Source organism: Lissotriton helveticus, chromosome 8 (assembly GCF_964261635.1).
Source record: "Lissotriton helveticus chromosome 8, aLisHel1.1, whole genome shotgun sequence".
Lineage (NCBI taxonomy): Eukaryota > Metazoa > Chordata > Amphibia > Caudata > Salamandridae > Lissotriton > Lissotriton helveticus.
This window is the reverse complement of record NC_136069.1, coordinates 1188252415-1188276405: the sequence shown is the minus strand read 5'-3', so window position 1 is coordinate 1188276405 and position 23991 is coordinate 1188252415.

Here is a 23991-nt window from a genome sequence, read left to right as displayed (position 1 = left end):
AGTGAAAAACGAAAATGGCTGTAATTCACTATTAGAACATGCCACACACATCAGGGCTTGTCCTACCTTATACTTACAATGCACCCTGCCCTTGGGCCTACCAAAGAGGTGTCTGATATGAAGAAAAGGGAAGGTTTAGGGACTGGCAAGTGGGTGCACGTACTCAGTCAACATGGCAGTACCAGACTGCACACAGGCTCTGCAATGGCAAGCCTTAGACACATTTTTACAGGCTGCTTCTGTGGGTGGCACAACCAGTGCTGCAAGCCCACCAGCAGCATTTGGTTTACAAGCCCTGGGCACTCCTGGTGCACTGTACTAGGGTCTGATAGGTAAACCAAACCAGCCAATCATGGAATCACTAATCCATACATTAATTTACAATAGGGAGCACTTGCACTGTGGCACTGGACAGCAGTGACACAGTGCCCAAAGCATCTAACACTAGCAAAAACACATTAGGCAACAGAAAAAATGGAAGGGAGACCCATGCCAAGGTGCCAGGTCTAACACGTGTCCCCTCCAGCTGAAATGTGGGGAGAACTACTCTACCTCCTGGGAGTTCTCATCACTAAGGCGGAAAAATCTGGACAGACCATCAGCATTGGCGTGTTATGTACCATGGTGGTGTTCCACCATGAAATCCATCCCCTGTAGGGAAATTGACCACCTCAACAGCTTTGGATTCTCACCTCTCATCTGCATTACCCGCCTGAGGGGCCTGTGGTCTGTCTGAACCGGTAAGTGAGTCCCAAACAGGTATGGTCTCAGCATCTTCAGTGCCCGGACCACAGCAAATGCCTCACGTTCAATAGCACTCCACCTCTGTTCCCGTGGAAGTAACCTCCTACTGATGAAGGCTATGGGTTGATCTGGGCCCTCCTCATTCATCTGTGACAAAACAGCCCCCACACCATGCTCTGAAGCGTCTCTCTGAACGATAAACTCTCTGGAGAAGTTGGGTGCCAGGAGTACAGGCGCCGTGCACATGACAGCTTTCAGGGTCTCAAAAGCTTTCTGACAGGTGTCAGTCCAAATCACTTTCTTGGGCTGGTTCCTGGAAGTCAACTCTGTCAAGGGTGCAACAATGTTGCCATACCCCTTGACAAACCTCCTGTAAAACCCAGTGAGTCCTAAAAAGGCTCTCACCTCTGTCTGGGTCTTGGGGGGCTCCCAAGCCAGGATGGTATCAATCTTGGGCTGATGGGGCGCCACCAGGCCGCTCCCAACCTGGGGTCCCCAAGTACACCATGGAACCCTACCCGATCTGGCTCTTACTCGCTTGATCGTGAGGCCTGCCTTCTGCAGTGCCAACAACACTTCCCAGAGGTGGCGCAGATGTTCTTCCCAACTGGTGCTGAACACAGCAATGTCATCCAGGTAGACGGCACTGAACTCGTCCAGTCCAACCAACACCTGGTTGACCAATCTCTGAAAGGTGGCAGGGGCATTCTTCATCTAAAAGGGCATGACCCGGAACTGGCAGTGCCCATCTGGTGTGGAGAATGCTGACCTCTCTTTTGCATAAAGGGGGTGACGAAATGCACACCAGTCTTCTCTTTTTTTAACATCATTTCAGATTTCTTTTCTCATTCTGATCTTATTGTGTGCTACCCAGGTTTTTTGTGGTCTGCCCTATACCACGCAAGTATGAATTCATTTCCAGAGGAGTGAAGTCTCACTCCTGAACCAGATGCACAGCGTGACTGTTGCTCAAAAACAACATCACTTCATTAAATTCCCCCCAAAATTTTCTCCGTTTTATTCGCAGTGTTCCAAAGTTTCATATCATTTTTCATCTTTTGTGTCACAAGGCAGACGTTTCATGCATGGAAAATTTCTAAATGTAACAGCTATGCAACTCCAGGCCTTTTTCTGCAACACGAAATATACATGAACATCTTCAGTTGTAGTAATGAATCATATACCCAATGCATTTCGGGCTTCATTTTCGCCCTTCATCAGGGGTTTCACTGTAAATATTTAAAAAGAGCCAATATGGGGGGCGTGGCTAAGATGGCGGCCTGAGGAGACGTGTTTGCCGGAGGCTCCTCGTCCGATCCCCCTCATAGCAAGCTTCCACGGGCTGTCCTGCCCCTGGCCGACTGAACTGGCGGTGTGACCGGTGGGGAGCTGGGCTGTGCCTACTGGGGGGGCCACAAGAGGCCAGAACCGACGTGCCCAGGACCGGGTCCCGGAAGAGGGCCTACAGCGAGGCGGAGACCCCGAGGGCCGGGCGGCTCAAGGCCGAGTGAAAGCACCGGCACCAGGGGCGGCAGCAGCGATCCGGCGGGGGAATCTCGCACAGGGCACGAACGAAGCCGGCGGGAGCAGCGCTGACCCCCACACGACAGGCGGCGGCGTGACACAGCCGCGAGGGGAGACGCCGGACGGCGGCGGGCGCAGCTTGAGGCCCCGGATCTGGCCTAGTCAGCGAGGCGAGGCGAACCACGAGGGGGCCGAGACCACAGAAGATGGCGGAGCCCCAGCAGCACCGGAGCGGGAGGTGAGGAGGAGGGCAGCGGAGCGTGGGACAGGAGCTGCGCCGCCTTGGCCTGGACGAGTGGCAGAGGGGCCGTGAGGTGGAAGGGCCGCTGGGCGGCGATCTGAGCCAAATTGAGATCCCGGCTCCGGCCTAACAGACGACACACAGCGCCCAAGAGAGAGGCCCGGTCCTCAAGAGGCAACAGCGGTCGGGCACCGCCAGTGCTTGAGGCGCGGTGTCTGGCAGCAAGGTCACGGGCCCCTGGTGCTCGGGGGGATCAGAATTCGGGCCCCCGGCGGCTGTGACGTAGGCCGGGAGGGGACTACAGTGTCTGCACAGGCCGCAAACAGGCCCGTTTTGGTGGAGAGGCGCGGCGTGGGGAACGGCTGTTGACACCGACGGAGGCACGGAGCTGGGGCCTGCGGGGGGCCCGCGGCGATGAAAGGACGTGGCGGACAGAGCACAAGCCTCCCAAGCACCGAGGCCAGAAGTCGGGCTGGGGCCCCAAGTGGCAGCCCGCGACACCGCCCGGCGACCCACGTGGAGGTGAGGAGGGTGTTGGCCGGCTGTCCGCGAGGCGGCACTCTGGGGGGCAGTGTTCGAGCCACCAGCGGAGTACTACAGGGGCCGGACGGGAGGGAGAGGAGAGTCCGGACCCAAGCACCAAAGGAGGCCTAGCGTGAACCGGTCCAGTGGGGCCCGTGACTGGGGTGGGCACCCTACCCTCCCACTGCCGACTTGAGAGGGTGTCCGGCGCCCAAGCCTCGGGGGGCAGGGGTCCGTGCCCCCGGCGGGAGAGGACCCAGGATCGGGGAGTGGGACCGCCCTCCCTCGGACAGTCAAGGTGAGAAGATGCGGAAGTCAGAGGGGTAGCTTAAGCCAGGGAGAGCCTCCGCAAACGGACTGGCAGAACAGCGGGAGCGGACTACACTTAAGCCAGGAAGCAAGGGAAAACGGAGCCGATAATTGCCGAAGAAACGCTAAGGTGGTTGGAGAGACTTTTGGAACCGGAGTTAACCGTGAGTAAATTCCTTTCCATGTGGCTTACGGCTGGAGGCACACGGACGCTGCATCAAGCGGAATTGGCGCTGAGCTGAGGTGGGACAGTATACACGGCTGTGTGTATTGGATGCCCCTGAGCCCACAATAACCGGAATGTTTGTTTTCCTTATATGTGGAACCTAGCGGCTGCATTTCCTGACAGGGGAAAACAATAAGAAACTCTTGTGTTGTGCGAGAACATTTCAAGACTGTACAAGTTGGGTTATACTGTTGTGAGTGACATTAACTCGCTATCAAATCCCCAATCGCTTTGGAGTAACCTGGGGTAAGGAACCCCCAAGACTGTTATATGGATATACCTGTTTGCAGTGTACTACTTTTGAGAGCTGGTTAAAACAGGAATTGAAGGTGCTGTTAACCTTCAGGGCATGGTTTATGTTTTCTTTGGCGACAACCTCTTTTGTGCTTTATATTCCACACAGGAGAGGAATCACAAGGGGGTGCCTACACTATTGGAGGAGTGGCTCAAGGTTGAACACTGTCATAAAAGTGGTAGGTGAGGTGCTGAGAGAGTAAATGTATTAAGGAGACTTTACCTACGCTCATTCTCATTTCTTGGTCTTTCATAGTTGGTTGCCACCGCAGATAGGACCCCTACCTCCCTCTCCTGTTTATAAAGATTGAGTTATTTTCTTTTCAGGTAGGAATAACTCTTTGGAAGAGAGGGGCCTCAACACACTGTGAAGATTGATTGTTGTAGTGTAGATAGGGAGGGGTGTGATTCTAAATCCCTTGTCTTTGTCATTTCAGATCTCCCTCCCCGCTGTTCCCTTCCTTTCCCGCGCTCACGGGACCATTCTGTTAAGTCTGTGTACATATCAGGCCACAGGGTGGTTGCGTGGGTGTTGGTATAGGTCTCTCAACACAGCCCCGAGGAGTTTTGTGGCGGAGCCTGACAGAATTATCGGCCCACGGAAACGGTCCTCCTCTTGGCTGTGTTGACGGAAAATGGCCACGCTTGACGACGTTCTGGCTGCTCTCGCTTTAGTCCAGACGGAACTGGCGGCCTCCAACAGAGAGGTTGCTGCTTCCCGAACGGAAAATGCTCAGTTAAGGGCCCGCATGGACAGGATGCAAGGGAATCCCTTCGATGCTGGGGCTAGTATATCAACTCCCCCTTCCCTAGTGGTAGAAATGCCCACACAAATCCCGCTGGCTCCCCCTGAAAGATTTTATGGGGACAACAAAAAGGTGCAGGTGTTCATGACACAAATACTCCTACACTTTATGTGTAAGCCTAAAATGTTTTCAACAAACCAGGCCCGAGTGGCCTTTTTGATTTCCTACTTAGGTGGGGAGGCAGCTCAGTGGGCGGTTCCAGTAGTCAGGAGAGACGATCCCTTACTCTACGATTGGGACGAATTTAGGTTAGAATTTGAAAAAACATTCGACCGTAGAGCAGAAACGTTCTCAACAGACCGTGAGCTGTTAGTCTTGAAACAGGGCACTATGGATTTGGTGTCGTATTTTAACAACTTCAGTCGCTTGGTTGCGGAAACGGATTGGCCTGAGGTCAAACAGTCTGCGTTATTCTACCAGGGATTGAACGATGAAATGAAAGATGTGCTGGCACACATCGATCCTCAACCACGGACCTGCTCTGCGCTTATAGAACTCGCTCTCCGTCTGGACCACAGAATACGGGAGCGCAAAGGTGAATTAAGGAAGAAAGAGTGGTTCATGAGCGAGGTGGAGGGGGTAGCAAGAAGCCTGCTTCCACTCAGGACGCAATGGAGATAGGAGCTGTTAGGGCTTCCTTGTCTTTTAGCGAGAAGGAGCATCGGAGAAAAAATGGACTCTGCTTGTATTGCGGAAAAAAGGGGCACTACCTACGGGAGTGTCCAGTGAAACCAAAGTCCGGAAGGTTCAAACCCGGTCAAGCCGCCGTTGGAACCATAGAGAAGAAGTCGGAAAACTCCAGTGCTTGAGAGTGGAAGGAGGGGAACTGTCGAGCAGAAACACCATCCCTTCTATCACGGCCTGTTGCGATCAAGAAAAGAATCATGTATTCCTGTCCATGTTGTTGTTGTTGGAGACCGGAGGACAAGGAGTCAAGGCCATGGTGGACTCCGGGGCCACTGGGTGTTTTATGGGCTATACTGAAGCAGAAAGGCTGGGTATCCAGCTCATAGCAAAGAAACAGCCCGAACCAGTGTACGCTGTAGACGGTAGTGAACTGATTGCAGGACCCATTAAGTATCACACGCCGGAATATCAGTGCATCTGCAACGACCTGCACCAGGAAACAATCTCGTTTAACATCATCCAAGCCCCCCAATACGGCATCATATTGGGGCTTCCATGGCTTCAAAAACACGAACCCTACGTCCATTGGACCTCGAGGACGATTAGGTTTGTCTCGGATTACTGTAAGGAACATTGTTTGGTGACTACTGAGAGTCCCTCTCAGTCTTTGGCAAGGGTATACAACATCGCCACCGCGGCCGAGAAAGAAGTGAAACTCCCGTCTTGTTATGCCGCTTACGCTACGGTTTTCAGCGAGGATAAAGCAGAGGCTCTTCCACCTCACAGAGCCTTCGATTGTCGTATCGACCTGGTTCCAGGAGCGACAGTACCGAACGGTAGGCTCTACGCCCTTACAGTGCCGGAAAACGAATACTTGCGAGCCTATTTGGACAAATATCTGGCTCTCGGGTACATACGCCCGTCTCGGTCTCCTGCATCATCACCGTTATTTTTTATTCCAAAAGCAAACGGCGAAAAAAGGTGCTGCATCGACTATCGCGCCTTAAACACCATCACGATAAAGAACCAGTACCCGTTACCCCTGATTCCCGTGTTATTGGAACAAGTCAGAGCAGCCACTATATACACCAAGTTGGATCTGCGAGGGGCATACCACCTCGTTCGCATACGAAGGGGTGACGAATGGAAGACGGCCTTCAAGACGCGGTACGGGCTTTTCGAATATCTAGTGATGCCCTTTGGGCAGTATAACGCCCCAGCCGCATTCCAATTCTTTTTGAATGAGGTGTTGAGGGAGTTCCTGGATCTCTTTGTAGTCGTCTACATCGACGATATTTTGGTGTACTCCAACACAACAGACGAACACCATATACACGTGAGCCAGGTGCTAGAGGCCCTGATGAAACACCATCTCTATTGTAAGATCACGAAATGCGAATTCCACGTGACCACAGTTGAATTCTTGGGATTGATGCTTACGCCATCGGGTCAGGTCATGGCGGAGAGGAAAGTACAAGCCATTAAGGACTGGCCTCGTCCCCGTACTGTCAAGGATATCCAATGCCTACTAGGTTTTGCGAACTTTTACAGACGGTTTATTGGAAGGTTTTTGGCCCTGGTGACCCCCTTAACCCGTCTGACAAGAAAGAACGTCCCGTTTCTCTGGAATGACGAAGCTCAGCAGGCGTTTGATGGGTTGAAAGAAGCCTTTATCAGTGCTCCTGTACTAACACATGCAAACCCCGACCTACCATTCATAGTGGAAGCTGATGCTTCTTGGGAGCGGTTCTTTCACAAAGGCAGGAGAACACAGGCGTCCTACACCCTATAGCTTACATGTCACGAAAACTCAGCTCTGCAGAAATTAACTACACAATAGCAGAAAAAGAGTTACTGGCGATAAGAGACGCCTTTGTGGAATGGAGGCATTGGCTATTGGGAGCTGTCCATCAGGTAACAGTCTATACGGACCATCGCAACCTGCAGTTTATTAGAGCAGCCCGTCATCTTACGCCCAGACAACTACGCTGGATGCTGTTCTTCGAGGAATATCGATTCGTTGTGACATATAGACCAGGAGTGAACAACAAGAAAGCAGATGCCCTGACCCGACAAGAACATCCAGTTTTGCATACCATGACTCCAAATCGATCAATCATAGACCCAGCAAAAGTGGTGTGCGTGACCCAAACCAGAGACTTTGTTCAATCTTTGCGGTCAGGGATACAATCCTGCGTCTGGAGAACCTGGCTTCGTCATCATCCTGAATGGAAGGTGAGACAAGGGGTAGCCATGAAGGGAAACCAGGCACTTGTGCCCACCAAATCTTTACAACGTACCATGTTTCAATGGTGCCACGAACTGCCTAGTGCTGGACATATGGGACATGTGAAAACATTGGAAAAGGTATTGAGGCAATTCTGGTGGCCAACCATCCGTCTGGATTTGAAACGCTGGGGAAGCCAGTGTGAGCAATGTGCCCGAATGAAATCGGATCGACAACAACCCCAGGGGTTCCTGCAACCGTTACCCACACCTGAGACACCTTGGGAAAGCATCTCAGTAGACTTTATCGTTGGCTTACCTAAAGATCAAGGGAAAACGGCCATTCTGGTAGTGGTGGATTTTCTTACGAAAATGGGCCACTTTATCGCTTGTGATAAAGTACCTACAGCGGGACATTTAGCTCATCTCCTATTGGCACACGTAGTGAGGTTACATGGACTCCCGAAAGTGATTGTGTCGGACAGGGGGGCCCAATTCACTGCAGGGTTTTGGAAGGTGTGGTGTGCGGAGTTACATATTTCATCGTCCCTATCCACTAGTTTTCATCCACAGTCGGATGGCCAAACTGAGAGACTTAATCAGCCCCTAAAACAATACCTCCTTTGCTACGTTCAGGCCGACACAGATTCCTGGGTGGATTGGTTATGGGTGGCGGAGCTGGCATACAACAGCACACAACATTCCTCGACGGGTTATTCCCCTTTCTTTAGTACTTATGGCCACCACCCAAGAGTCAACCCATTGATCCTCCCCAGAGAAACAGTGCGGCTGCCAGACGTCAAGGCAAGATTGATGCGCATTCGCAAGATTCTTCTTGCGACGCGCAGGAATCTTGTTCGGGCCAAGGGGAGATATAAGACTCAGGCGGACAAACACCGAAGGCCTGGTCCTGTGTATAAGAAAGGGGATCTGGTGTGGTTGTCCACTAAACATATCACGTTCCGGAGGTATAGCGTGTTCAACCCCAGGTTCATAGGTCCTTACCGGGTGGTGAGACTGGTGAATCCGGTTGCAGTGAGGTTGAAACTGCCTGCTCATTTCAAAATCCACCCTGTGTTTCACGTGTCCCTTCTGAAACCCTCTCGGGTCCCTGTTCATCGACCTCCTGTGCCTGTTTGGGTGCAGAAGGATCAGGAATACGAGGTGTTGAGAGTGTTGGACTCCCGATGGGTGCGGGTGCGGCTTCAGTACCTGCTTTCTTGGAAGGGCTACGGGCCGGAGGAGAACTCTTGGGAACCCGCAGGGTCTGTTCATGCTCCCCGTCTTGTCTTTCCACAGTCTGCGTCCCGATAGGCCGGCCCCTGGACAGCGCCCCTTGTGAGGGGGGATGTACTGTCAGGAAGCGCGTTACGTGGGCCGCTGTCCGCGCAATGCGTGGGGATCGGCAACCTCATTTCACTCGGGAACCACAAATCCCAGAGGGCAAAGGGTGACGCTGCGCATGACGTCAGCCGCGCAGCCCCGGACACTTAAGCCAGGAAGCAAGGGAAAACGGAGCCGATAATTGCCGAAGAAACGCTAAGGTGGTTGGAGAGACTTTTGGAACCGGAGTTAACCGTGAGTAAATTCCCTTCCGTGTGGCTGCCGGCTGGAGGCACACGGACGCTGCATCAAGCGGAATTGGCGCTGAGCTGAGGTGGGACAGTATACACGGCTGTGTGTATTGGATGCCCCTGAGCCCACAATAACCGGAATGTTTGTTTTCCTTATATGCGGAACCTAGCGGCTGCATTTCCTGACAGGGGAAAACAATAAGAAACTCGTGTGTTGTGCAAGAACATTTCAAGACTGTACAAGTTGGGTTATACTGTTGTGAGTGACATTAACTCGCTATCAAATCCCCAATCGCTTTGGAGTAACCTGGGGTAAGGAACCCCCAAGACTGTTATATGGATATACCTGTTTGCAGTGTACTACTTTTGAGAGCTGGTTAAAACAGGAATTGAAGGTGCTGTTAACCTTCAGGGCATGGTTTATGTTTTCTTTGGCGACAACCTCTTTTGTGCTTTATATTCCACACAGGAGAGGAATCACAAGGGGGTGCCTACACTATTGGAGGAGTGGCTCAAGGTTGAACACTGTCATAAAAGTGGTAGGTGAGGTGCTGAGAGAGTAAATGTATTAAGGAGACTTTACCTACGCTCATTCTCATTTCTTGGTCTTTCATAGTTGGTTGCCACCGCAGATAGGACCCCTACCTCCCTCTCCTGTTTATAAAGATTGAGTTCTTTTCTTTTCAGGTAGGAATAACTCTTTGGAAGAGAGGGGCCTCAACACACTGTGAAGATTGATTGTTGTAGTGTAGATAGGGAGGGGTGTGATTCTAAATCCCTTGTCTTTGTCATTTCAGATCTCCCTCCCCGCTGTTCCCTTCCTTTCCCGCGCTCACGGGACCATTCTGTTAAGTCTGTGTACATATCAGGCCACAAGGCGGTTGCGTGGGTGTTGGTATAGGTCTCTCAACACAGCCCGAGGAGTTTTGTGGCGGAGCCTGACACGGAGGGAGGGCTGGGTGTCCCCGACTTGCAACGATACTTCCAGGCTGCCCAATTGCGCTACCTTTTAGAATGGTACAGACCGACCTCGGAGACGCGATTGCTGTTCCAAGACAGAGCAATGGCGGGAATGCCACTTTGGCAGGTCCCATTCCTGGCAAGACGCAATAGGCCGGCATACATCAAGAAATCCCCCATCACCAGGACACTCTTACAAGTGTGGGACGCAGTGGCGACAACTAGAGACCTCACCTTCTTCCCGTCACCGATGACGCCACTGTTTGATAACCCTGCGTTCGCTCCCGGGACCGGCCCCGGCTCCTTTCCTCAGTGGCGGCACACGGAATGCCGCATGGCGGGGCACTTGTTTGACCTGCAGGGCTTTATGACTCTAGAAGCGCTTAAGGAGGGATATGGGATAGATCGTCCACACATCTTCCAGTACTTCCAACTACGACATTGGCTTACCCACAAAGACATTGCTCCACAAGTGGGCCGCTTCCTCACGCTTTTCGAGAAATGGCTTTTGGCCAAGTCAGACGACAAGAGGGCAATTTCGGAACTCTATAAACTATTAACCCCACCAGCACCTGAGGTTAGATCGGCCGGACAGAAAAGATGGGAGAAGGAGCTGGGGCGGACACTCTCGGACAAGGAATGACACGATATATTCTTCAGAGCGCATCACACAGCTCGGAACGTGGCTAGCAGGGAAGCCGCAATCAAAGTGGCCTGTTATTGGCATTTGACTCCGGAACGACTCCATCAGAGTAATCCTGGACGGGACCCTAAGTGCTGGAGGGGCTGCGGTCAAACCGGGTCTATGATCCACTTGCTGTGGGAATGCCCGGAGGTGCGGGACTACTGGGAGGAGGTACTAAGAGATATAGACATGCACTTTGAAACGGAGATTCCACGCTTCCCGGCATACACGATTTTGGGTTTGCCGAACAAACTGACCTTTCCACTCAAATCAATCCGTGGGAAACAGATGGGGTTGGCAATGGGCGCAGCAACACAACACATCCTTTCACTGTGGGGCACCACACGCAAACCTTCTCACACGGGGTGGCTCCACAAGATATGGTTTATAATGGGGATGGAACGCATACAGGCCTCTCTTACACAAACTGCGGACACGTTCCGAGAGACTTGGTCGCCCCTGATTGCACTGCTCACCACCGAATTCCACGAGTTGACCTTCCCCAAGTATCTCAAAGTTCTCAGATTGGTAGATGAGTTCCATAAACCTCAAGATGTTAAGGGAACAACGACAAATCGGAAGAGGCCCAGGTGAACCCCTGATAGAAGCAAGGCAGAACACACCGGGGGGGGGCGGGGAAGGCGGGGGAGGGAGGCCGGATACTTCTGTTGGGTCGGGGGGGGGCACCAGTTGGGAGGCGGGGTGGGGAGTTAATTGGTGCATCACAACGCTTAGAATTTGCTTCCTTTGCACTCATGGACACACGGCCAGAGGCCCCTATGGACTGGGAGCCCAGCGTTGGGATCCTAGGGAGGGGCGGGAAGGGCATGATGGAAGCGACAATCTTGCTATTGCACTGTACTAGTTTGATGCCAATAAAAACAGATTTGATAAAAAAAAAAGAGCCAATATTAGACCATGTTAACCCCAACATCTACCACTCAAATCTCTGTACATTTCACCTTGTATTGTGACTCCGTGACTTGCGTTTTCCCACTAACTGCATCTGCAAACACTGTGAGCTGTGCCCCTCCCAACCTCTCAATCATCATAATCCTTGTGATTTTCCCTTCATCCTATTAGAAACCCAGCATAATTTCCCGTCCGTTAGTTTTCCAAAATATTTTCCACCCGTTAACCCCGAAAAACGAAACACTTCCCACTGGTACAATCATAACAACTTTTCAATGCCTACCTTGATTCACAATAACACGTTTTTCCCACCAAACTCTCTTCGTTTCTGAAAAGTTAATACGCTTGCTTCCCAACCTGCCTTTCTTTTCAACCCGGGTCCCGTGTCTCCACCCCTCCTAATCAGCCAATTTGCTCAAGCATTTCAAGTCCCCAATCCTACAACACCCAGAATGCACTGTTGCAAACTGCTCCTTTTCATTTGTCCTTCCTAAACTGAATGTGAATGATTATGCTAATGTCCTGCCTGTCCTACAAACCTTCCTCTCACACCTCACGCTAATGCCCGCCCACCCGCTGTAGTTTTCACGCATCAATTACAGAGTGTACACAAATACCGGTTATGATCTTTCTTCATCTTACAACACTATACATAGATGTTTAAACCACCCTCTAGTCCTCCATTAAGCTTCTTCCAAATAACACAGTTCATCATTATTCACTCCTGAAATTTTCCTTCCGTCTTGTGACTTTCAACTTTTTGTCCAATTTTTCTTTAATCAAAGGGTGCAACTCGTCTGTGGGCAGTTTGTTAAGACATCGATCGAATAAAGGGGGTGACGAAATGCACACCAGTCTTCTCTTTTTTTAACATAATTTCAGATTTCTTTTCTCATTCTGATCTTATTGCGTGCAACCCGGGTTTTTTGTGGTCTGCCCTATACCACGCAAGTATGAATTCATTTCCAGAGGGGTGAAGTCTCACTCCTGAACCAGATGCACAGCGTGACTGTTGCTCAAAAACAACATTACTTCATTAAATTCCAAAACATTTTTTCTCTGTTTTATTCGCAGTGTTCCAAAGTTTCATATCATTTTTCATCTTTTCTGTCACAAGGCAGACCTTTCATGCATGGAAAATTTCTAAATGTAACAGCTGTGCCACTCCAGGCCTTTTTCTGCAAGACAAAATATACATGAACATCTTCAGTTGTAGTAATGAATCATATACCCAATGCATTTCGGGCTTCATTTTCGCCCTTCATCAGGGGTTTCACAGTAAATATTGAAAAAGAACCAATATTAGACCATGGTAACCCCAACATCTACCTCTCAAATATCTGTACATTTCACCTTGTATTGTGACTCTGTGACTTGCGTTTTCCCGCTAACTGCATCTGCAAACACTGTGAGCTGTGCCCCTCCCAACTTCTCAATCAACATAATCCTTGTGATTTTCCCTTCATCCTATTAGAAACCCAGCATAATTTCCCCTCCGTTCGTTTTCCAAAATATTTTCCACCCGTTACCCCCGAAAAACAAAACACTTCCCACTGGTACAATCATAACAACTTTTCAATGCCTACCTTGATTCACAATAACACGGGTTTCCCACCAAGCGCTCTTCGTTTCTGAAAAGTTAATACGCTTGCTTCCCAACCTGCCTTTCGGCATAACCCCTCATATGTAACTGGCAGTAGCATGGTACGCACCAGCGTCATCCTAGGGGAATACATCAGTAGTACCTTCCCCATGCGTGCCATCCACTTCCAATGCGGCCACTGTACAGTCTACTGTGGATTGGTCCCGCTCTCTTTCTTTTGTCTGCGTAAATCGGTATCCTTCCGGGGGTGTCTGGCCATATACCCATCCTCCACTGCCAGGTGGGGCATAAAAGGGGCAGGTGGAACCAATAAACCGCAAAGTGTGCTTGTGCGCAGTAGTATTATTGATCAAAATTGGGAACATCATATCCTCCCTGATGGTATGGTGACATCAATGTGGCCAGACTTAGCTGTGCTTGTTCCCCCCCCCCCATATGAGTCGAATGAGCTGCGTCTTTAGTGTGTTGAAAGAAAATCTGCCCAGGTGGTAAGGTATATTTATAAATAAATATAGGAATTTCGGCAGTATCGTCATTTTGATTAAGGATATTCGTCCTGCCATTGAGAGGGGCAACTTTATCCACTTGGATATGTTATCCGTCACCTTGTTTATGGCCAGTCCATAATTTGTGTGCATTAACACCACTTTGTCTCTGGTGATATATATTCCCAAATAATTAACCCCTTCTATGCTGATGACGGCCGGCAGTCGTCATGGCACACAGTGCTCGTGTGCTGATTGCGGACTTGGCCCAGTTCACTTGCACTCCAGATATAGCACCAAATTTAGTGATTTCTCGCAGCACCGGGTTAAGATTGTCCTGTTTTTTTTTTACATACAGCGTCATATCGTCCGCATATAAGGAGAAGAGCAGTTGCCTAGCCGGGTACACTAGTGCTCTGTGGTTATGGTGCTGTCTCAGTTTCGCTGCCAAGGTTTTTTTTGCCAGAGCAAATAAGATTGGGGAGAGCGTGCACCCCTGTCTCGTGCCCCTAGATATGGTAAATGTGCCTGACCTGGCCCCATTAAATAGCACCATGGCTCGTGGCAGCCTATACAACAGTTGTATCCAGTTTAAGAAGGCGTCCGGCATTCCCATATACCTCAGGGTCCCCAGCAAATAGTCCCATTCCACTGAGTCAAACGCTTTGGTGGCATCCAGGAAGACTGCCACCGCAGCGCAATTTGGGCCTATATCTTGCAGTACCGCCAGGAGAGTCTTAAGATTGTGGGATGTGGCTCGGTTTGGAACAAATCCCGCCTGATCGGGTAACACCATTTGTTCTACCAGAAGATTAAGGCGAGTAGCCAGTTCTTTCGCTAGGATTTTGGTGTCGCAGTTCAGAAGCGATAGGTGGCGGTATGACTCGCAGCTGGTCGGGAACTTACCGGGTTTCAATTAAGAAATTATTTGGCCTTCCCGCATGGTTGTCGGCAGGCTCCCCTCTTCTAGTGCGTCATAAAACACTGCCTTTAGGATAGGGGCAAGGGTCGACACATAGGTTTTATAAAATTTCAGCCCCGGCGCTCTCCCTGACTTCATATGCATAATTACCTCCGTGATCTCGTCTACTTCCAGTTCTAGATTTTAGAATTTGCGCAGGGTTTCCCCCAACCATGCCAACGCTGTATCCTCAAAGTAGTTCTGTAAGTCCAGAGGGGGGCCTCTCTGTGAGGTATAGAGCTTTGTATAATAGGCTACGAAGGTATTCAGCTGCTCTGGGAGTTTTCTGTGCATCCGGCCTTGCTCATCTTGTATTTCTGCTATGTAGTTGGCAAATTTAGGAGGACGCACTGCGTTTGCTAAAGCTTTCCCAGGGGGGTCTCCCTCCCCATAGATCCGTGCTATGTAGGGCTTCCCTCGAAATCTACATTCCCGGTCTGCTGTTTCTTCTTATTCCGTCATTTTAGCCCGCAATCTGGCCCTCTTAGCCCCCTCCTCCACTATTTCTCTTTCGAGTTCTTTTATCTCGCCCTCCAGTTTGCTTAAATCTCTGCGCAGGTCCTTAAGGATGCCCACCCTTTAGAGATGCACCATCCCGAGCTGTGACCTTAAATGCTTCCCATACTGTTGTTAAACTTGATACCGGGTCTATATTCCTCGCAAAGAAGTCCTGGATTTCCTGCTCTATTTCCGCCTTAAACACTGCATCTTGTAGATGTAGGGGGTTGAGCCGCTAATTAACGTAGGGGGCTTGATCTACCGGGGTACGCAAGGTCGCTAAGATAGGTGAGTGGTTTGAATAAGTGCAGGCAAGATGGGTCACCCTCCCCAGCCAGGTGCCATGCCTACTGTCACTATCAAGTAGTCCAATCTGGTCCATGACATAAGTACTGCAGAGTAATGTGTCCCTTCCTTCTGTGTGGGCTGTTTGTACCTCCACGCGTCTAGCAGGTAGTTAGATTCTATTGTATCTTGTAGTGTTCGCTGCACGTTGGTATAGTGCATAGCGGAGGCTCGGATTGATCATACTGCGGGTCCAATACTGTATAGAAATCCTCCCCATATGACATAGGTAGAGCCTATCGTCTGGATTTTACTCCATAGTAGGAGCAGGGTGTGTGTGTCGTCGGTGTTAGGCCCATAGTAATTTGCAAAGGTTACATATCGAGAGTTTAGTCTTCCCCAAATCAGGCAGTATCGTCTGTTAGCATCCGTTTCCGAACCTCCCAGCGCAAACTGCACCCCGCATCTAATAAGAATGGCTACACCTCTAGAATATGCAGAGTAGGACGCGAAACATCTATGGGATGCCCACTTTGTTGCAAATTGGGGTGTGCTGCTAGGGTTCAGGTGAGTTTCCTACAGTAGGGCCACCTTAACATGTCGATCAAGATATCCTAGCACCTGTCTCCTTTTCCACGGATTATTAAATCCCCGTACGTTCCAAGATAGTACATTTAGTTCATTCATATCACCTGTGGTATCTGTCATTCCCTCTATTTTTGCTCTCGCATATATATGCCGCATCTGTATCTCAACTGTACTCTATACATCATTTTCCCATAAGGACCTCTTCCTCCCTCCCACTCTGGCTCCCCCAACATGCAGAGCATTTACTCCCTCCCCCCAAAACAAGCTCAGTAAACAATCAGTCCCCTACCCTCAACCAAAGGTAAACCAAATAAAGGGGTTCGCCCTCATGCGGCAGTCGCTAGGGGCTCACACCATTCCCACTCATCCCCTCTATTTCACCCACCCGCTGCGCCGCTTAATTAAGCAGGCTGCTTCAGTGGGACGGAGGTGAGTGTCCGGGCGGAACTGGGTACATAACTATTATCAAGTGTAATACATCACCAACTTGGAGAAGTTCTCAGGAAATCATACAGCGGTGTCAGTCCTGTACACAGTAATCTGGGGTAATTTCTTCATCCTGGGTCCTACAAGGGTGAATGTGATCTGGATCTCCTGCGTGATGCCACCTCTTGAGATGCTGCTCGGCATGTCCGCCGGAGGTAGTCCTCTGCCTGTTGAGGATTAGTAAAGAAATGTTGTTTCCCAAGATGGTTGATCCTTAGTTTCGCAGGGTACAGCATGGCGTATGGTATATCCTGTGCTTGAAGCTTCTTCTTTACTGCTGCGAATTTGCGACTGGCCTCTTGTACAACTTGTTTCTTCTCCCAGGCAAGTTGTAGCACTGTGTCTCTATCGCGGGTATTTTAAAAGAGTACTATCACTGGGCGGGGCTGCACTCCCGGATGTGGGCGTGCCGCCAGCGATCTATGAGCTCGCTCCACCGTCATGTGTGCTGAGAAGGACTCCTTGCCGAAGAGCTCCATAACTAGATTTTCCATAAAGTCCTCCATTCGTCCTGTGTTAGTCGATTCGGCCAGTCCCATAACACGGACGTTATTTCTTCTGGAGCGAGCCTCCAACTGCTCATTCTTGTCCGCTATTATATTGAGCAGTTTATCCATTTGTAGCACATGTTCTTTGTTAGCCATCGCCCCATCTTCCAGCTCTGACACCCTGTGTTCCGCCACCTTGATTTGCTGGTCATGCTGGTCAAGCTTGGTTACCACGGCATCCAACCTGGCGCTCATGGTATCCATCTTTGCGTCAATTGATGTGAGGCTCTGTTTCATGCCCATCAATAGTGCCTTCCAGTCGTCTTCCTGATGTTCTGCTGAGTCTGATTCCGCCGGGTCCGTTGAGTTTGAGAAGGACGCCTTGTGTGTGTCAAACGACAATTTTGCTTGTTTGGCATCTGTTCTTCCCATGTTGGACGACCGTCGTGCCTTTTATGTCTCTCGTGAGGATGCTCTGCCACAGTTCTCACAGCTGTTTCCTGCTCGGTGCTCCTCGCTTCTATCGCCTCCCCCTGATATGGCCTGTGCTCAGTTCACACTGCACGTGGTATTTGGTTGTGGCAATATTATGCTTTGGGACTCTGAGGTTCGTCACCCTAGTTGCAGATCGTACAATAGAGCACCTATCCAGGATAAGGTCTATACAGGTCTGCCACTTTCCTCCTCATCCATGAATGTGGGTCGGGCCTCCCGGCGATATGCCAGCTGCTGATTATCAATTGGAACTTGTCAGGCGTGTACTGCTCCGTGTACCACTGGGCGCTCTGTGCTCCCTATGCCTGAGTATCTTTTCCTCTCGCGGGGCTCTCATTCAGCGTTTGTGGGACTGTTTGGCTGCACTCATGAAAGGTCTGGCAGGGCTGTCTACATCACAAAATGGTGGCTTGACCATGACGTTTCAGCGATCGCATCGGGTACTTTCACTCTCGTCCTGGGCCCACAGCCGTTATGAATCTTGCCCGTGTTCTGACCTAAACCGCAGGGGGCTCCTTCAGGCTGGGCTCGTCCCTTCCCTCCACTCTCTTTCTGTCGCATTCATACGCGGCAGCTAAAATGGCGCCCCCGCAGCTTCCACCCGTCGCTATCTCCGAGGCAAACCGGGAGGACTGCCCGTTTGGTTATCGCAGCGTCTCCCTTCTTTCTATCCTCTGCGGGAGTCACGGCGCGCCGAGGCAGGCAGTCTCCAGCCCCTCCTCCCATTGCCAAGTCTCCTCATCAGATCAGGCCCCAGGCTCTTATCCGCTGAAGGTTGAAGGCCCGTGTTGGCCCGTGTTGTTGTGGGCCCGTTCAGCCTCTTACCGCCAGTCCGTTATAGGGGGCGTGTTACAGCAGTATTTTCTTCCCAGTGCCGCCGCCACTTCACTCCCAAATGTATCCAGCCTCTCTGCGTGAGCGCTACTTGCAGTTACCGGGCAGTCTCCGCTCGGTCGGCCTTGTTATCTCCGGCCTGTCCTGCCTCGCACAGCCGTCGCTTCGCTCCGGGCCACTTCCTCCGTCCCTCGACCAGGAGTTGCCCAGTTGTTTTCTCCGCTACAGTTCAGTCTTACGCTCCAAGGATGGTAACACCGCATTCAGCATGCATTCCACTCCTCATTGGGACTTCTGTAGAGCTATATATTCAAATCAGGATGGGGGTAATGTTTATTAGTCCGCCTGTTCTTGCAGGAGCCTCACTGGTGCGTGGCCATCTTGGTCGTGCGCCACCTAGCACCCCTTGCTCCCAGTCTTCCTTGACCAGACTCAGAGGTCCTCTCACTGGGTGACCATAGAGAAGTTCAAAGGGACTGAACCCTAGAGATTTCTGTGGCACCTCACGGTATGCAAACAACAGGCCTGGTAACAGGATGTCCCACTTATGCCTCATAGGTTCCTCAAGACCCATAATAATGCCTTTGAGAGTTCGGTTGAATCTCTCAACCAACCCATTTCCTTTGGGGTGGTAAGGAGTGGTGAACTTGTATGTTACACCGCACTCCTGCCACAGGGACTTTATATACTTGGAAATAAAGTTGGCTCCCCGGTCAGACACTACCTCTCTAGGGAATCCCACTCGGAAGAAAATTCCCATCAGTGCTAGTCCCACCACGGGGGCCGTCACTGTCCTCAGAGGTATGGCTTCCGGGTACCGGGTGGCATGGTCCACCAAGACCAGGATGAACCTGTTGCCCATGGCTGTCTTGGGGTCGAGTGGCCCCACAATGCCAATACTCACCCACTCAAAGGGGGTGCTGACCACAGGGAATGGCTGGAGAGGAGCCTTCTGCTTCCTCCCACTCTTTCCACTTGCCTGGCAAGTCTGACATGTCCTTCAATGAGTGTCTGAACTCTTGTGCATTTGGGGCCAATGAAAGTGGGTGACAAGCCTCTGAAAGGTCTTGTCATGCCCCAAATGTCCTGGCAATGGCACATCATGAGCCAGCCCTAGTAGGAAGGCTCTGAAGTGCTGGGGTACCACCTGCACACGGGCTGACCCAGGTTCAGCAACCTTAGGCTCCCTATACAGGAGATCATTCTCCCAGTATATCCAATGTTATCCAGACTGATCACCTGCTGCCTGGCTTGTAGCCTGTTGCCACAAACCCACAAGAGAAGGGCATTCTCTCTGGTCTCTGCAGAACTCTTTCCTGAAGGGACCTCCTTCCTGCTGCCAATGGGTCAGATCAGACAGGTCCCCCAGTTCAGCTATATGTTCCCCAGTAGGCTCCAGGGCATCCCCCTCAGGGTCTACCGCCTCCTGGACTGTGGGCACTTCGGGTCTGTTTTCCCGCGCCCCCTGCCTCTTCTCTCTAAGGCAGGTACCTGAGCCTCCCTCTCAGGCTCCAGGTCCTCTTGAGCACCCCTACGGGCTGCCATTTACCGCGTGGTCACACACGCTCAGTCAGGCAGACCCAACATCTAGAAGTGAGTACTCCGCTCCACCTTTCCCCAAGGTAAGCTCTTCAAATCGTTCCCCAACAAACAGTCAACAGGCATGGAGGGCCTCACAGCTACCTGAAGAGTACCAGAGACCCCCCCGCCCCCTTAAAATGAACCTGAGCCATTTGACAATGGCTCACTGTGTTGTCGGCGGCAACAACTCGGCAAAATGCATGAGGGACAATCTGCTCTTGAGACACCCGGTGACACTTGACAGCTATCACACTGGCTCCTGTGTATCTAAGAGCCTTCACCTTATGGCCATTGATGGTCCCTCACGGCCCATATTTTTTTGTGTTGTTGGGCAGTTGTGTCCCGGGGACCACCTCACAGTCTTCTACAGAGACAAGGGACATCTCTGCGGGACCCCACCCACCTTGGACACCAATCTCCTCCCCCAAGGCTACACTCGCCATCTGCCGGGGTAGAGCACCAGGGGGTGCTGTTTTTCCAAACTGGAGGCACCATGGATCATTCGCCTTATGACCCAGGTCCCCACACTTGTAACACTTCAGAGGTCCCTTGTGAACAGGATTACCTGTCGGGCCCCTGGCTTTCTCTCAGGGGGAGGCTGGGAACCTTTCCCTTGGGAATTACTTTGGGGCCCTTTATGGAACTCCTTCTGTTTACCTGCAGGGGACCCTGCCCACCTTTGGCTGAGTCTCCCATGTGACCCTTGTGGACCCGGGTGCTCACCCAGCGGTCCGCCTCTTCAGCAAGCTTCCTAGGGTTAGTCAGCTTACTATCAATCAGGTGCAGTCAATCGTTTTTTTGCTCACCATGCCATTCCAGTTTGGACCCAGCCATATGCAAATCAGTCTTGACCCTGCACCCAATGGGAACAGTCCAGCCCAAATAGCCAGACCAGGTCCTCCCTGGACTGGAAACAAGCATCCTAGGACCGGTTTTGGGTTATCAGCCCTCATCAGCCAGGAAAGCTAGACTCCAGTGGAATGGAGAGCACAGGACCCACGTCTGGGCATACCCGACCCACTCGTGGGTCACAAAGGAAAAAAGAACAATTGATGGACAGAATGCAGAACAATGTCATACATTTATCCCAGTAAAGAGATCTGGGCCTAAATCCATCGTTTTTTTGCTCACCATGCCATTCCAGTTTGGACCCAGCCATATGCAAATCAGTTTTGACCCTGTACCCAATGGGAACAGTCCAGCCCGAACTGCCAGGCCAGGATCTCCCTGGACTGGAAACAAGCATCCTAAGACCGGTTTCGGGCTATCAGCCCTCATCAGCCAGGTTAGCTTGACTCCAGTGGCATGGAGAGATTGGGACCCACGTCTGGGCATACCCGACCCATTCCGAGTGACAAATGCAAAAAGAACAATTGATGGACAGAATGCAGAACAATGTCATACATTCACCCAAGTGCAGAGATCTGGGCCTAAATCCATTGTTTTTTTGCTCACCATGCCATTCCAGTTTGGACCCAGCCATATGCAAATCAGTCTTGACCCTGCACCCAATGGGAACAGTCCAGCCTGAACTGCCAGGCCAGGTCCTCCCTGGAGTGGAAACAAGCATCCAAGGACCGGTTTCGGGCTATCAGCCCTCATCAGCCAGGTTAGCTTGACTCCAGTGGCATGGAGAGATTGGGACCCACGTCTGGGCATACCCGACCCATTCCGAGTGACAAATGCAAGAAGAACAATTGATGGACAGAATGCAGAACAATGTCATACATTCACCCCAATTCTGAGATCTGGGCCTAAATCCATTGTTTTTTTGCCATACCATTCCAGTTTGGACCCAGTCATATGCAAATCAGTCTTGACCCTGCACCCAATGGGAACAGTCCAGCCCGAACTGCCAGGCCATGTCTAGACATCCACACAACTTCTGAACTGAGACCTCCCTTTAATTCCTAGCATCCCTGCGGCTCCTGGGCTGTGGGCTCCCTTTAGTTCCTTTATTTCCTGCAGCTCCTTAGCAGATGGTTCCTGTAGCTCCAAACATCCATGCAACTTCTGAACTTAGACCTCCCTCTAGTTCGTAGCATCCCTGTGGCTACTTGGCTCTGGGATCCCTTTAGTTCCTTTAATTCCTGCAGCTGCTGAGCCGAGGGATCCTTTAGTTCCTTTAATTCCTGTAGCTCCTGAGCAGACAGTTCCTGTCGCTTCAAAGATCCACGCAACTCCTGAACTGAGATCTCCTTTTAATTCCTAGCATCCCTGTGGCTCCTGGGCTCTGGGATCTCTTTAGTTCCTTTAATTCCCGCAGCTCCTGAGCAGAGGGTACCTGTAGCTCCAAACATCCAAGCAACTCGGTAAGGGGAGGACAGTGGCAGTGTCTCCCGACCCCGCTTGGTGCCAGGTAACGATATTCAGAGCGGAGCACTCTGAACAGCTAGCGGAATATTGTGTGTCACTAAAATTGATGTAATAATTTTAAAGTCACTTGCGCCGCTTTCACTCTACCCAAAGATTTTTAAAATATCTTTCGCGCTGTGTTTTTATTTGAATTGATTGGAAATTCTAATACTTTAACTGACAGTGCACCTACAATCTCCCCAGAACTGTAAGGGGCTTTAGGGGCCCAGTCCTTGTCTTTGCTTGGTGTTCCAACCTACCCGCCCTGGTCCGACTCGGTATCCAATACCGTTGAGCGGAGGGCGGGGTAGGCAAGAGCAAGACACGCCCAGCAACCCCGAGACAGCCCAGCGGTTAGCGCTCTAGCAGCCCTCCTCACAGGGCTATTTAGGCGGCGAGGAGGCCAGGCCATTTGCGGTAAGGGGAGGACAGTGGCAGTGTCTCCCGACCCCGCTTGGTGCCAGGTAACGATATTCAGAGCGGAGCACTCTGAACTGCTAGCGGAATATTGTGTGTCACTAAAATTGATGTAATAATTTTAAAGTCACTTGCGCCGCTTTCACTCTACCCAAAGATTTTAAAAATATCTTTCACGCTGTGTTTTTATTTGAATTGATTGAAAATTCTAATACTTTCACTGACAGTGCACCTACGATCTCCCCAGAACTGTAAGGGGCTTTAGGGGCCCAGTCCTTGTCTTTGCTTGGTGTTCCAACCTACCCGCCCTGGTCCGACTCGGTATCCAATACCGTTGAGCGGAGGGCGGGGTAGGCAAGAGCAAGACACGCCCAGCAACCCCAAGACAGCCCAGCGGTTAGCGCTCTAGCAGCACTCCTCACAGGGCTATTTAGGCGGCGAGGAGGCCAGGCCATTTGCGGTAAGGGGAGGACAGTGGCAGTGTCTCCCGACCCCGCTTGGTGCCAGGTAACGATATTCAGAGCGGAGCACTCTGAACAGCTAGCGGAATATTGTGTGTCACTAAAATTGATGTAATAATTTTAAAGTCACTTGCGCCGCTTTCACTCTACCCAAAGATTTTAAAAATATCTTTCACGCTGTGTTTTTATTTGAATTGATTGAAAATTCTAATACTTTCACTGACAGTGCACCTACGATCTCCCCAGAACTGTAAGGGGCTTTAGGGGCCCAGTCCTTGTCTTTGCTTGGTGTTCCAACCTACCCGCCCTGGTCCGACTCGGTATCCAATGCCGTTGAGCGGAGGGCGGGGTAGGCAAGAGCAAGACACGCCCAGCAACCCCGAGACAGCCCAGCGGTTAGCGCTCTAGCAGCACTCCTCACAGGGCTATTTAGGCGGCGAGGAGGCCAGGCCATTTGCGGTAAGGGGGGGGACAGTGGCAGTGTCTCCCGACCCCGCTTGGTGCCAGGTAACGATATTCAGAGCGGAGCACTCTGAACAGCTAGCGGAATATTGTGTGTCACTAAAATTGATGTAATAATTTTAAAGTCACTTGCGCCGCTTTCACTCTACCCAAAGATTTTAAAAATATCTTTCACGCTGTGTTTTTATTTGAATTGATTGAAAATTCTAATATTTTCACTGACAGTGCACCTACGATCTCCCCAGAATTGTAAGGGGCTTTAGGGGCCCAGTCCTTGTCTTTGCTTGGTGTTCCAACCTACCCGCCCTGGTCCGACTCGGTATCCAATACCGTTGAGCGGAG